This window comes from Corvus cornix, chromosome 2, assembly GCF_000738735.6.
Source record: "Corvus cornix cornix isolate S_Up_H32 chromosome 2, ASM73873v5, whole genome shotgun sequence".
Lineage (NCBI taxonomy): Eukaryota > Metazoa > Chordata > Aves > Passeriformes > Corvidae > Corvus > Corvus cornix.
Genome location: NC_046333.1, coordinates 81,457,059 through 81,471,901, shown reverse-complemented (window position 1 = coordinate 81,471,901; position 14,843 = coordinate 81,457,059). Strand labels below are relative to the sequence as shown.

The 14,843-nt window shown below is 42.7% G+C and overlaps 1 protein-coding gene, 1 long non-coding RNA gene and 1 other non-coding gene across 10 annotated transcripts in view; 2 read left to right on the top strand and 1 right to left on the bottom strand.

Annotated features, from left to right (window-relative positions):
• SEMA5A (semaphorin 5A) overlaps positions 1 to 5,547 on the bottom strand; it is a 317,047-nt gene extending 311,500 nt beyond the window's left edge. For 4 of the 6 annotated variants that reach the window (XM_039548448.1, XM_039548451.1, XM_039548446.1 and 1 more), the window contains exon 1: positions 4,913 to 5,148. The gene's annotated coding sequence lies outside the window, so the exon portion shown is untranslated. Of the gene's footprint in view, positions 1 to 4,912; positions 5,149 to 5,446 lie in introns of those variants that run through there. The other 2 variants (XM_039548447.1, XM_039548450.1) reach the window with 2 other exon arrangements.
• A 470-nt stretch (positions 5,548 to 6,017) lies between these two features.
• Positions 6,018 to 10,282, top strand: LOC104685878. 3 transcript variants are annotated; one of them, XR_751218.3, is made up of 3 exons: positions 6,018 to 6,326; positions 6,411 to 6,520; positions 10,021 to 10,282. It is a non-coding gene; the product is annotated as an uncharacterized LOC104685878 (long non-coding RNA). The 3 variants fall into 3 exon arrangements; XR_751217.3 differs by having other exon boundaries at positions 6,025 to 6,326; positions 6,422 to 6,520; XR_751216.3 differs by lacking the exon at positions 6,018 to 6,326 and having other exon boundaries at positions 6,347 to 6,520.
• LOC120409845 lies at positions 9,864 to 9,932 on the top strand. The gene has a single exon (XR_005601666.1). It is a non-coding gene; the product is annotated as a small nucleolar RNA SNORD123 (small nucleolar RNA).
• Positions 10,283 to 14,843: the final 4,561 nt, after the last annotated feature.

The window sequence follows — 14,843 nt, the reverse complement described above, 5'->3', positions numbered from 1 at the left end:
GAAAACTGTCCAAAGCTGAAATCCCATCTTTTGGCTAAGCTAGGAGTCCCATTGTGCAACACTGGGTAATATAACATCAGACACTAGTAGCAATTTTGTGTTCGTACTGTCTCCTAGACATTTCAGTATCATTGCTTACGTTTAAAAAGCAAGAAGGAAAAGCATGCACTGGAGCATGAGAAGCAGCCAAAATTTGGTATACACACACGCAGTTTATACGACAAAAACTAAGAAAACAACCATATATCCCTATTGCAAGTTCAGAATAAGAAAGCAAGTGAGACCATCAAGAGAAGAGACCATCAGCAACTGAACTCAAGTAATGTAACAGCCCAATGACTGTGGATAATCTCTTTTCACATTCTTCAGCTTTGACTATGACTTAGTAAAGAAACCCTAAAACTCTGCCAGATTTTGAGAGACACAAAGCAATACACATGACCTATAACTGGCATGGCCAGGAGTTCTTCCTCAAGTACTTGGCGATGTCACTATCAGACAGGGTCAACATTAACATTTCATCCCACACATTTTCTCCCACAACAAGGTCATTTCAGCCATGCTCCCAGGGTGCCCTTCATAACTAGGGGGTTTGGCAATGCAAATGTTAGTGGGCTTCCAGTGAAAGCAGGTCACTGAAATGACACAGATGGTGAAAAAACATGTACAGACAGTGAAAGAAAAAGGCAACAGGAATTTCTGAAGTGACTTTATGTTGAAGAAACTACAGTGAAGAACAACTGCCTAATAGTTTTTAAAATTACAAACAAGTACTCATTCACATGCCTTTGTCTGTGGAGTTCACCAGTACTAGAAATGACTGATTCAGCAGTAAGATTACTGTGGGTCAGAAGACAGGGCCCAAAATTATTAAAATATTCTCCCCCTAGCTACAGAGGCCTTACAGTTAATTTTATATTAAGCATTCCTGATTCCCAGTTAAACCTAGGTCGAACCAGAAACCACATTTCAATAGCATTCTGGGTGTCCAACTAGACTAGCAATTCAGAGAAGGACAACAGCACCAAAGATAGCAGCTCAATTTTGAAATTTGGAGAGAGGTGGAGAAAAGAAATGGGAAGATCTCACAATTTTTTGTGGCCCATTTTTTCAGCCCACCCAATTCACATTATAAGCCAATCCTGCAGCCATCACATGTTCTCTAATTCATTCATCACATGTATTTAGTAATGTCTAATAATGTATCCCAGTATTACACAGAGAGAGGAGAGTAACAGGCTGCATTTCAGCATTTTCTAAGTTATAATTTCTCTGAGACTTCTCCTAAATCAAAAAAATACTGCTGAATGGATGCATGTTGCTATTAATGTAGCAAGGGATTAAAAAATCAAAATATCATACGCCAAAGATTCAGAGCTGCTCAATCAACGTGCCCTAAACGAAATTAATCTCCATCACTGAGGTTGGTAACCATGAAAAGATTGACCAGTTCTGTCAGAAATTAAGATCCAACAATTCTAAGGTATAATGGAGTGGAGGGATATATCCTGATTTTTTAAAAAATGGAAAAGGAATGAAAAGCTGTGTTATCTGGCTGTCACGCAAGAAATTTCATAACACAGATAAGCAAATTGGAGATAAGTCTGGAAATGATAGCGCAGCTGACATGCTACACAGCATTTAAACTTTCTGAACAAGTCATTCAAACTGTTGGCAAAGAAAAGATAATATTTGAAAAGATAAGTTTCAACAGTTGAGTTAAACTCAAGAGTTTCACTGCAAAGGCCTCGGTGCAGACTGTGTATCAACCCCAGTTTTCTGCTACTATCACTGACAAACATCAGCTTTTTTGTGAGTTGCCTGACTTTCTAATATATACTCGGACACCAGGAAATTTCTTCCAAAATCAATCTCCCCAAATGGAGATTGATTTTATTAATATATTTATGTATGGAGATAAAGAGTTGATACTACACAGCAGACAATTGGATTGCATCAAAGTACCCGAGGGAAAACATAAATTTGAGAATAGATGCATGAACAAATCCACCAAATGACAAGATTTAAGTGCTTCATAGTTTGTAATATACATTCTAGCAAAAAAAAAAATCAAGAGGACACTAATTAGACTGCAGTTTGGGGATCATTAACTTGGTTTACATTTGCTACCTTCCTGACAAATGTTAAGCAAATGTGCTATAGTTGGATGCAAACTGGAAAATTTCTTAAATATATCATAGGACAAATTTACAAAGAAAACTAAAATAAAAGCCCCAGCCTTTTTTAAAAAAAAAAAAAAAAAAAACCAAACAATTTGCCGTTTCAGCAACAACAGATTTAACGCAAACCGTACCTGAAATGCACAGCTCGGGCTGTGGCGTTCCCCAGGTGTCTGTAAGAACTGCAGAGAGCAGAGTGCCACCTGCCTTTCACGGGTCACAGCTGCAATGCTGCAGCCTGGAAATGAAATCCAGCCTACCGCCAATAGTTGGCAAACATACCTCAAAAGGGTCAGTTTGAGAAACGTTTATAGTGTTTGACAAAAACAAAACAAAACAAACCAAAAAACCCCAACAACTCATTCTTTTGAATCAGCTACAGCTTTGCAAAACTCATTAGGAGAGAAGGAACATTTAGGCCATAACTTAACACTGTTTCCAAATAGGAATGTATACTCATGCCAAAGAGCATAAAAGGATGATAATAAAGAGAAACAGACGGATTAACAATAATTTGGAGAACTCTGCATTGACAAGAATGCCCATTAAACATTTCCATAAAATGATGTTACAGAAAAGGAGAAGCTCCTCAGTGCCGCTTCCTATAATTATGGCCACAGCAATAGCAATTCATCTCAGGAGCCATAGTAACTTCAGAACACACATTACCAAACATCAAGAGCGTATCAAAATTTTATAAACCAGATGTTAAATCTAAAGCTAAATCGTATTTCACTGCTATTCAGAAGTCCATCATCACAACATATTAACCAATTACTAGATACTGCTTTACATGAAGTAGCACAGTATCGGATTTCACACACCCTCCTCCCCACTATCAACAGATAGTACTGGTAGTACACACCTACTATCCACTGATAGTACTATCAGCTATCCACTTACGTGTCCTACAGCACAGAAATCAGACCCAGCCAACACTGCTGATAAAACTGTTGCAGCCCAGAGGGCAGAAATGGGTCTCTCTGCTCCTGCTCACCTCCAGGAGCTCAGTTGCTCCCCTTGGCTGAATTCCTGCATACAACCTCTAACACAAAAGCCAAAATTTGCAGGAGGCTTATGTTGTATTTCTGCAGTTTATAGATTGTAGTGTACAGTTACTCCCTGAAAAGTAATGAACTTCATTCATTGAAAATCCTGCGTCTGTGCAAGACTATATCAACAGAAGTCAGAATCCACGTGGTTTCCCTAAGTAGCTGGGGGAGAAGAAAGTTAAAAACAAACGACCACACAACTCCTTCTTCCGAAAACAGCAGAGATACACAGTTACCACCCTCTGCATCTCTGCCCAACAGGAAATGAGTGCAACAAACATGCTACAACCATGTTTATGGATCATTACAAAGTGCACAGGCACTCCTACTACCTGTAAGTATTTTATGAAAACAGCACTAGTTAAAGATTAAAAGAAATTAGACACTTCAGATATTAATGCCTTCAGCTTTGTCAACCAAAACAAATCTGTTACAACATCCCAAGGAATAAGCAGTACAACTCAGAAGCCAGTGTTTACACTACTTAGTTCAAAACAACCTCTCGAACAGAGAAGTAAACTGCCACACTCCAGAGCAAAACCTTAGCTCTCAGCAGGACTCCTCGCAGCTGTTCAGCATTAAAATAAGAAAATGAGATGAATTCATTAGTAAACGTAATAAAGTTATATTATTGGTACCTGCTGGAGAGGAAGGTGGGAACACAGCACAAAATCCAGAAATCTACCAAAACCTTTCTCTAGACTAAGCAAAGTACCCAAGGCCATACAAGCCTTTCAAGGCAGCAATACACTTTTGATTGAGTATGTGTTATATATATGACATCACCAAGTTCAACAATTCTAAGTCAAACTTTACTGAACTGAGTCAGCCTTATATAATAACAACCAGGAGATGCTCAAACAGCTAGAAGTAAGATTTGATTGCAATTTCCACTATGAAAAAAAATCTACTTTACAGCACTCTAGCTGGGCTAGCATCACATCAGCCTTTTACACCAAAACTCAAACCAAGGGTGGTTTGTCAGCTTTCAGAAAGTAGGATCTCCAGACACACTACCTTAGGGCTCCAGGAACATGCTATCACTATAACTTTAACAACATGTTTTAGTTTTAGGATGTTTTTCTCAGCTATAATCTTGCAAATTCTAACCATCTTCACAAGGCTGCGTGTGCCTGCATGCACAGACTGCTCCTGCCAATAGCCTGGTTTGCTGAAGGAACAGATGCACTGACAGCTCCCCCCACTCCAGCTGCCCCCCAGGAATAATCCCGGGCAGATTATCGTTGTGTCAGTCTACAATGTACACTCAGCATCTGGAATGATAAAACAAACCCTAACAGTTGTCATTTATCTGTAAGCAAACCTCACAGAATGATAGATGTATACAACGGACTGAGGTGTTTCCATCTGCATCGTTGTAGAATGGTAAACTCAAACTCCCCAATTCAGAAAGTGCCGAAATACAGTCACGCCACAGACCGAAGGCAGTCCAGTTAAACAACAGCGAGAATAAAGAAGATAGGGGATTCAAATCATATTACGCAAACATCACACTGAAAACCCACGTTTCTCACACAACTGCCGGTGCCTTCCACGCCACTTCTCTCACCAGATGAGCCTGAGCAAACTTCACTTGCTGAAGTGCGATAAAACCCCTCCGAAACGTTCCGGAGCCAGCGGCTGCCTCTCCGCAGCCGGGGCTCAGCGACAGCAACGCACCTCACTCTGCTGGGCGAGAACACGCTCCGGCGGGCGCGACCGAGGGCAAGAGCGGCGCGGGGGTCCCGCTGCGCGGAGCACCCGCGGTCCGGGTTCCAGCCCCACTGGAGATGCGGCAGCCTGCCCGTCTGTTTTTCTGGTCCCGAGCAAACAGCACCGTCTTCGGGGAGAACGGCCGCCCGCTCTGAAAGGCTCGGTGGACTTTCGGGGGTGGGGCCGGGCAATGCCCGAGACGGGCTCCGAGCGCCGGCAGCGCTCCCCGGCACCAGTGCCCGGCGGCCGCTGCGCTCCGCCGCGCTGCCGGCTCCCCCTGCCGGCACCCTGCCGCCGCGCCCACCCGGACCCCAGCCCTCCCGGCCTCCGAGCCCCCCGGAGCGCCCGGCGGACACAGGGGCGAAGCCCCGCGGCGCCCAGCGAGGCGTCCCCGGTCACGGACAGGGCGCCCGGGAACGCGCAGTGCCCGCGGCGCTCCGGAAGCGCCGCCGCCCGCAGTCCGAGCCCGGCGAGGAGGGGAGAGGGGCCGGCAGGGGTTACCTGGAGGCGCCGTGGGCCGCTTGCCGCGGGCGAGCGGGCGGGCGGGGGCTCCGCCGCCGCGCTGATGCCCGCTGCCGCCTCACGCCACCATGGCCGCAGCCCCGCCGAGCCGCCCGGGCTCCGCTCGCTCCCACCAAGTTTGCGGCGCGGCAGCTGCGCGCCTCGCCCGGCGGCCGGACCCAGCGCCCCGCCGCGGGGGCGGAGCAGCCACGGCCGCCCGGCCCCGGCGATGCGGTGCGCGGCTCGGCTCGTCCCGCAGCCGGCGCTGCCCCGGGCTGGGGCGATCCCGCATTACTCCTTGCCCTCCCCCGCGCTCCCCCCTCCGGGCCAGCTGAGAAGTTGCAACTGGTTGAGATATTTGTCCTTGGGGTTTGGGGTTTTTATTCCCTTTTATTCCTTAATCACCGCAGCTCACAAAAACATGACCTGAGGCTGCTCCTTTACCATCAGATCTGAGCAGGGGCGCCCCAGCGCCAGTACAACTAAGCACAACAAATCCCGGCGAGCTGCAGCAAGAGACAGCAGGAGGGAGGGGAGGCGGTGGGACACGGGCAGCGCCGCCGCTGCCCGGGGCTCCGGGGCCAGGGGAATGTACCAAAAGCGGGGAGCAGCACACAGAGGAGGCGAAGGAGAGCCGGGCGCCAGCGACTGCCCCGGGATGGAAGGGGCACGGGATCGCCACGGGAGCTCCCAAGCTGCGCGCCTGCCGGGTCTCCTCACCCCTCACACGCCATGCCGCAGTCAGTCAGTCAGTCAGCCCCAATGTTCCGGCCCCGCGTCTGCGGGGGCCGGCGTGGAACCACGTAGGCAACAGGAGCCCCGCAGCAGCAACCCCGGCCCCGCTGCGCAGGGGACCCGGCGCTGACATTTCTGCCGCCACGTAAGAGCCTCCGGCGAATCCCTCTCCGCCCCCTCCAGTCCCCTCCCTCCCCCCATGGCACGATCGACGTGTCAGCCCCAAAAGTTCATTTCCAGGCCCTGGGAGAGTCCTGTCTAAAGGTCCCGGGGCGTGCGTGGGACAGTAAGACGTGGCAATGCGGGGCTGCAGCCGGGGCGCGCAGGCATCTCCCCCAGGTACGTGCGTTCGCATTTTCGCGCTCACCGGGATTTCGGCGCATGCCTTTGTGTTTTGTCAGCTCACCTGTATTAAACCAGGAGGTTATTTTTGTTCGTGTGTGCATTGTAATTAATTCCATCGGAGTTGTGTTTTTCTTTTATGACAGCATTTGCGCGTTTCTACTACAAGCTGCGACAGAAACTGACTTTTGTTGTTCGCAGCAAGAACTCCATTTAGAAGACTAAAAGCAGTAAGAGTTTATTAAAACAAATAAAACCATGGAATTGATCCTTGCTAGAGTAATCGTATAAAAATTAGCTAATTAAAACAACTAGCATCAAAACTTATCAGCAAGCCAAATGCTGCAAATCCAAATTGCTTTAAACTTCCAGCTCAAGGGAGAATTTTACTTTGGCTAGAATATGAAAGAAACTTGTTCAAGTAGAAACATTAACAAAAGTTTGAAATTATCGTTAAAAATGAAGTCCTGGGATTTGGAACATTCCTTCTGATTACTTGTTGGTATTAAAAAAAACAACCCAAATACTAAAGGCCAAACTTTTTTTTTTTTTTTTTCATAGTCATGTAACCCTGACAGTCAAGGATGTTTCCTTATTTATAACAATAAGTTTGATAAGCCACTACTGTAGTTACTGTAATGCCTGGGGTCACTTTCTCATGTGATTTCCTTCCGATACAGAAAATACTTGTATAGAAATATAAGAATTCATTTTACATCTAAAAGTTGCCGTCAAAGTAAGTGCAGATATAAGATGATTCACGTATCTGTTAACTTCTTTGGAGTATTATTAAGACATATTTCTTCACATCAACAAGTTCCACACTTTTTATGTATCTCCACCTAGTACAATACATTTAGAGTTTCTTTTTAAAGAGGAGATATATTTATTTTTCCAAGTGCTGTGTGAAAAAAATAAAACATCCTTACTTTATCTGTGAAAAGTAAGCACTGAGTATCCAAAACCAACTGCCAGCAAAAAAACCTATCAAAACTCACCACTTTTATATCTTTATGTCATACTGTGTTAATGGCATACAGTGCATTCTAAGAAAAATTCCACTGGAATCATATTGACTCTATATCAGCCCCAGAGCTTTTAAGTCATGCACTTCATAGCTCAATACTAGTTTCATGGAAGAACAGTAATGATGTCAATGCTTAATTTTATTTAATTTTATTTGAGAAGCTCAAGGGCAAAGATGTCTGAAAATGCCTGTGAGATTAACCATGTTTGAAATAAAGGTACAAAATGTAACATTTTTAATCTTACATGTAACTCTGTGCTGTGTCTAAATGATAGAGTTAAACCAGATGAGTTGAGTGAGTGAGCCTAGCCATTTTAGGCGATGCAATCCCCAGATGTACCCTTGCAAGTAGGCGCTGAGGTTTTTTTTGTTTCTTCACAAGTTGCACAGTGGTGTCTCAATCCTAGGCTAAGCCTCAGTGTGTTACTATATCCAAAATAATTTAAGATATTCTAATATAATCTAGGAATATTATGCTAAAGGCAAGGGAGAAAGCAGCAAGAGAAGCTCTGTTGTCTGTTTTAAGGAAGGGGAAAAAAAAGAAACCTCTCAGAAGACCAAGTCCATCCCAACCAACTTTTCTTCCAGTATGGAGCTCATCCTCCTCCTCTGCCTTGTATTTTCCTGACATTGTATTTCTCACTGATAGTAATTTTTGATCTCTCCTTCCAACAAAATAGAGCCCAGCGTATTAAGGGATGGCAGCATGTGGAAGCAGTAAAGGTACTGCAGTTGGAAGAGGAAAGGCTGCACAGCACCTTCAGGCTTTTGGCCAGTTTGGTGGAAAGCCAGATTTCAGCTCATTCCTGTGGTGGCAGGATATAAGGAGTGTTAGAAAGCAGGGAAGGGGGTGGATTTCCATCTGTTTAGGTGGGAAAGTCACAGTGTAAGGGAAGGCCTGTCTTCACATTACCCATCGAAGAATCTTGAATAGTAAGCATCTCTCACCATTTAGAAAAACAAAGTCAGATACAGTAAATTGAAAGTTTAAGTTGGGTTAAAAAGAAAAAAAAAAAAAGAAAGAAAAGGAAGAAGGTGTTAGCTTCAGTAAAACTGAGCCTTGAGTTATGCTTTCATCATAGGGAAAGGACTTTCCTTGCTTCACAATCACAGAGTTCAAAGTCTTTATTACCACTGCATGTTGCTTTTTCCAGACCATTGAAAACATTAGTCATTTTTTGTTTAATTCATGAGAAACAGGCAGAGGAAAACTTTGAAGTCTCACAGTTAATTGCCTACTTTTGTGTTTTTAACCACATCATTTATTACTTAGGAGAAACCCTACTGGTGGCCAAAGCCTTTCCAGAGCAGACCAGGCAGGAGGATGGTGCATACAAACAAGCTGCCTTTCCTGAACCAATGCTAAAGAACAGAGAGTTTGTGCAGTCTGGTGTCTTGAATTCACCTGACTTACATGACATTGTTGAAATACCTAATCATCAGATCTACATTACTGTTTCTCCTTCTTTCCCACTGAGATTCAGGAAAGTATTTGCCCTGCTTCATTTGAGTTGAGCGAGCCCTTATCATTCCCACCTGCATTGAGCAGCATCAACTTCCAAGGCTGGATCACCATGAGTCTGCCATATTTAAATACCAGGCACCTGTGATATTGTTATGTGTAAAAATAGGAACGACGTCTTCGTCCCAGGGAAGCAGATGACCCAGAGGATTTAAGTTTGCCGTCCTTGTCCTCAGATGGGTCTGGTAGGGAAGGACACTGTTAAAAAGCAGGCCAGGAAAGGCTGTAGCTGTGTGCCCAGTAGCAGACAAAGGGCAAGGCCAGACTGAGCATAATTTTAATTGTCTTAGCAAAAGACACCATTGCAATACTTGATTTAAATCATAGGGGAAAAAATGCCAATAGTTACAAACTTTGCTGTTTTCCATTAAATTACTGTCTTGTGTTATGTGCTGTATTTGAAGGTTAAACTGACTGTTCTCCATATTATCTATGAATTAGGGAAAGCTAGGTGAGAGCCTAAAACTTGGCTTTTGAGATCTATACGTTCTTCTGATGAGTTTATATTTGTGATCAAAAGACAACAAAATAATATTTCTCATGGCATTTCTATTATTAAGGCTCTTTATAAACAAAATGGTTTATTTTTATGAATGCATAAGATATTTTCAGCAAAGCTAGATAACAAAAATATATGTGCACTTGTATTTATAAATCTGTGAGCTGATTTTTAGTAATTGCTGCTTTCTTTCCATTAAAGTCTCTGACAGATAAGGCAGTTAAAGAAGTTATTATGTAAGTTCTAAATAAGGGCTATCTAACTTAAAGTCCCTAAAAGTAGTTAGATATTTGGTGAAAATGATGAGCTCTCGGGTACTGATTCATATGATCTGAAAATGCCATCCATTTCCTGATTCACCTCCATATCTCCTCCAGGAAAAAAAGAATATTAATAAAATATTACCGTCAGTCAAACAATTTTTATGTGTCTGTTTTTCTATCTTTCAGCCAATTCCCTGAACGGATACTTTCAAACTGAAGAGGAAGATAGGAGTGAAAATGAAGAATGCCTTGGAGAAATCCAGTCATAAAGTTGGAGGAGTAGAAATAATAGTAAATATTAATAACTCTGGTCTATTACATAGACCAGAATTTAGACTGAAATGATGTAAAGTTACAAACCTAAGACATAAGGGCTATTAAATTTGAATCAAGATTCACAGATTTTTAAATTGATACGTAATAAAAATATTTGGGTTTTTTCCCTCTACTTTGGATGGTAATATATTCTGCTGCCTTACACAACTTTCTTTTACAGGCTTAAATTTTAATTTAAGTTTTCTTTTTTTTTTTTTTTATATTAGCCCCAAGACACCTCTTCAAACTAAGCCAGGATATATATTAGCAATCCATTAGTTGCTCCTCTCTGTCTGCTTGTCCCTAATCATTAATATTGAATTCCTGTGTTACTACATCACCCAGCAGAACAAGTGGAATTTAGGTAGAGAGCACACACAAACACACACACACACACACACACACACACACACATATATATGTATATGACTTCATCACTGCCAAGAGGTCTAAAACGCAGGATATAGAGCTCATCTAGACTTCAGTTTTGTGCTGGCCTTTTTGGAGATGATTGGATAGAGAGGATACTTGGCATAACTCCTGCTTTCATAGAATTAGACCATCACCATTTCTAAAAGGAATTTTAACCAGCTGTGAATTCCTCATAACTTGGACAACATTTCTGTGGCATTGATCTAGCACTAGGAGCCCTCAAACAAGCTTACCAAATGGTGGTGGTTATCCATGCACAAGAATTTAATACTGAATTCTCGAAGTAGGCCAACATATAAGTCACTTTTAAAAAGTGATTATCTAAATTAGTGCAGACCTATGTATGAACCTTCTTGCTTTGCTTTGAGCATATCGTAAGTCCACTAAAAATTGCACCTAAATTAAATAGAAATTAACAAAAAAAAGACTAACCAGTAATGGGTTTTCCTATACAGTGTTTGATTGTCTTTAATGAGATTTAGTTCCTCTGCCCCTTTAGTTAGGCACAGACAGCATATTTATGTAACCAAGATGCTCTCTGCCTTCTCACTCTCCAAGACTGACAGTGAACACAATAAGGCAGATGTACTTGTCAAGAGGGGTTTTGTAGAAAGGGAGTCAGCAGCTTAACAAGACGTGTGACATATTGGAAGCATTTTTCCATTTTTCCAGCCATGCACTTCCTATCAGATCATTGATAGCAGCGATAACAGTTACAAGTCCAGTTCAAGTGATTTTTTCCTCCGTTGCTCCTACACTGTATTCAGTTGCCTGCTCAGAAGGAACTAGATGGTGTTGTTTACAGCCAGTCTTTGTAATCTGGAATTGTTATAAAGCAAAAAGCTTAACAACTTGAGAGGGGCTATAGAAGCAGTAGTAGGGAAAGAGAAAAGAGAAAATAAATTAAAACTAGTGAGTGTTTGTTACTGAGAAATAAAAACAAATAACCAGCACACACGCACAAACACACACACTCTGCAAACCCTACTGAATTTAGTTACTTTGATGATTTTACTCAGACGCTAAAGCCCCCTCCTCGCAGTCTGGTCTTCTGTTTTGTTGTTAGTTTAACTGAGGCCAGACTAGAGCAATGAGAGTATAAGGAGGTACCTATGTCTTTCTCAATTTGAAAAGAAGCCCAGCCCGCAGTTCTGCAAAGTTTTTGTGCATCTTGGTTATCACTTGTGAATTTAGCAAGTGTCATTTTTTTAATGTGTTTCAAAAATTGCCTATGAGCACTACCAAAAATCTGTCAAGAATCTGGGTTGAGCTGAACTCTCTGCTGTCAAACTTTTAGCCTTCATTCTGTGCTCTGTCCCGTAGTGATCCCCAAACCAGAGATCCCACCATTTCCCAAACAGCTGTGAGCCTTGCTGGAAAAGTAAAGAATATCCATTTATTGCAGGCAGACCATTTAAAAGTGCACAGCTGTTTTCTACTATGAGTTGTTTTTTCCATTCTTATATATATATAAATAAATCAGCCTGCATTGTGACATTGTCAGTTCAGAGTATAAGCAAGGTTATATTCCATAATGAACAAAAATTGGAAGTAGCACTGCAGGAAAATGGAAATAGGATCACTTGGTGATACTAATTTTAGTTGTATTGGGTTTTCATGGCAAGATTCTGGTAGTGGAGGGGCTACATGGATGGCTTCTGTGAGAAGCTGCTAGAAGCTTCCCCCATGTCCAACAGAGCCAATGCCGGCTGGCTCTAAGATAGACACACCACTGGCCAGGGCTGAGGCCAGCAGCAATGGTGGTAGCATCTCTGGGATGTAATATTTAAGAAGGAAAAAAAAAGTTGTTGCACAGAAGTAATTGTGGCCACAGAAAAGAGGAGTGAGGATGTATGAGAGCAACAGCCCTGCAGACACCAAGGTGGGTGAGGAAGGAGAGAAAGGAGATGCTCCAGGTGCTGGAGCTGAGATTCTCCTGCAGCCCATGGAGGTCCACAGGGGAGTAGAGATCCACCTGCAGCTCATAAAGGCTCACAGGGGAGCAGAGATCCCCCTGCAGACCCTGGAGGGCTCCATGCCAGAGCAGGGGGATGTCCAAAGGAGGCTGTAACCCCATGGGAAGCCCATGCTTCTTGCTGCAGGCAGGACCTGTGGCCCCATGCAGAGAGAGAGCCACACTGGAACAGGTTTTTTACAGGACTTGTGACCCCAGATGGGTCACACTGGAGCAGCCAGATCCTACAGGAGTGCATCACATGGAAGGGACTCACACTGGAGCAGTTTGTGAAGAACTGCAGCCTATGGGAAGGACTCATATATGACAAGTCCATGGAGGACTGTCTCCCCACACTGGAGCAGGGGAAGGACTCATCTCCCTGTGGAGAAAGTGGCAGGAGAAACAACATGTCATGAACTGTCTGTCACCCCCTTTCCCCATCGTCATGCACCACTGGGGCTGAGGTATAAAATCGGGAATAAAGTTAAGCCCAGGAAGGAGGGAGTGGTGGGTGGAAGGTGTTTTTAGGGTTTATTTTACTTCTCATTACCATACTCTTATTTTGCTTGGTAAAAATAAGTAATAAGTAATAAATAATAAGTTCAGTTAATTTCCCAAAGTTGTGTTGCCTGTGTTTCAGCTGTGACAGCAATGAGCGAGTGATCTCTCCTTATGTCCTTATCTCAACCCATGAGCCCTTCATTATATTTTTTCTCCCCTGCCCACTTGAGGAGGGGAGTGACAGAATGGCTTTGGTGGCTACCCAGTGTCTATCCAGGATCAAATCACCCACTATTACTACCTAACATTTGAGTGCTTGACTTATTGCCCTTAGCAATAATTAGCATTCTGTATAGTATAAGTTCAGTTATTAAATTTGTTGCCCTCTTATTCCTTTCCATAGCCTGAAAGCGTTGTAGTTATTGAAATTATTTAAATCAGAAGTATCATGTTCAAAATATTTTTATTTTTTCTTTATATTTTGCATAATAAAAACTGCTTTATTAAAAATACTGCATAACAATTATTTGGTTGGACACACTGAAAACTTGTAAGAGAATTTGTTTCAGGAGGGAAGACCTAGCCTGAGTCAGCTCTAGGAAGCCAGAACTTGATTTTTGAAACCTGAATTTTCATAAATAAGCCTCATTGCAGAACACTCAAGCAGGAGGAGGGATGTGCAGACATGCTGTTGAAGAAAAAAAGCTACTTTTTTTTGCATTTAAGCCAAGCTCCAACTCAATTTCTAAGGGGTTTCACTACCTATTCAGACGTGGAGGTTCATTAATGACACAAGCTGAGAGGAAGGAGACCTAAACCCATGTTAGCCTTTTAAATCATGCTTTAAATAGTACCAGAAGATACCAAAAGAAGACCAAGGCTCTAATGTCCACACACCTCAAAGTGCCTCTTTTCTCTAGTGGACATTCTCAATCCAGAACAGAAGTGGAGGGCTTGTGGGGGGCATTGGTGTGTGCGCTGGTGCTACTACGTAAACAAAACATGGCCGTTCACTGTTTGTTCTTCCATCAGCCATATGTTTACAAAGAATTTAAAGGCTAACATTTTAAAAATAGTTGTAGCATGACAAAACTGTTAATGAAATAATGAGCATAAAAATGTCAGATTTCAATTGGGTTTGTCAGCAGGGGATAGAGATTCTAATTAAAAAGACAAGAGTGAGTAAAGGACAAACTACACAGGCGCTACATGGGTAATGCTATCTTCTTTATTGTAATAATCACTTCCTTGTTCTATCAAAATGAAGGCATTAATAGGACGCAGTTGAAAAATGGAAAAAATACTTGAATTATCCCAAGAAAAAAAAGGAGGAAAAAAACATTCTTCCAGCTGCAACCCAAAGCCTCCATGCCTGCCAACATCCTTGACTTTTCACAAAAATAGGCTATGTATTATGTCCCAAAGACACAGCAACTTTGACCAGGAGATAAAAACTCATTCAAAAATTAAGGACTTTCCTGAGAGAGTCTCCCCAAAGCCATTCATTTTGAGTAAAAGTGGATAACTAGCACAAAGGAAGAGACATGTTCTTCTGAAGTATGTATGCATGGGAGAATAGCAACCAGTCACTCAACATGTAGACAGTTGGCAGTTTCTGGTGATAGCATGATAAATCATGTAACAAAAGTAAAAAAAAGTGACACATTCATTATCATCAGGTTCTAGGAGTGTTTTACATAGTAATTTCTCCATGAGACAAAAGCAAATGCAGTGTCACAGCAGCTGCACGTGGAAGCAAGAAGCTCTGTGAAAAGATAAGTGATGACTGTTTTCCCTAGGCTGT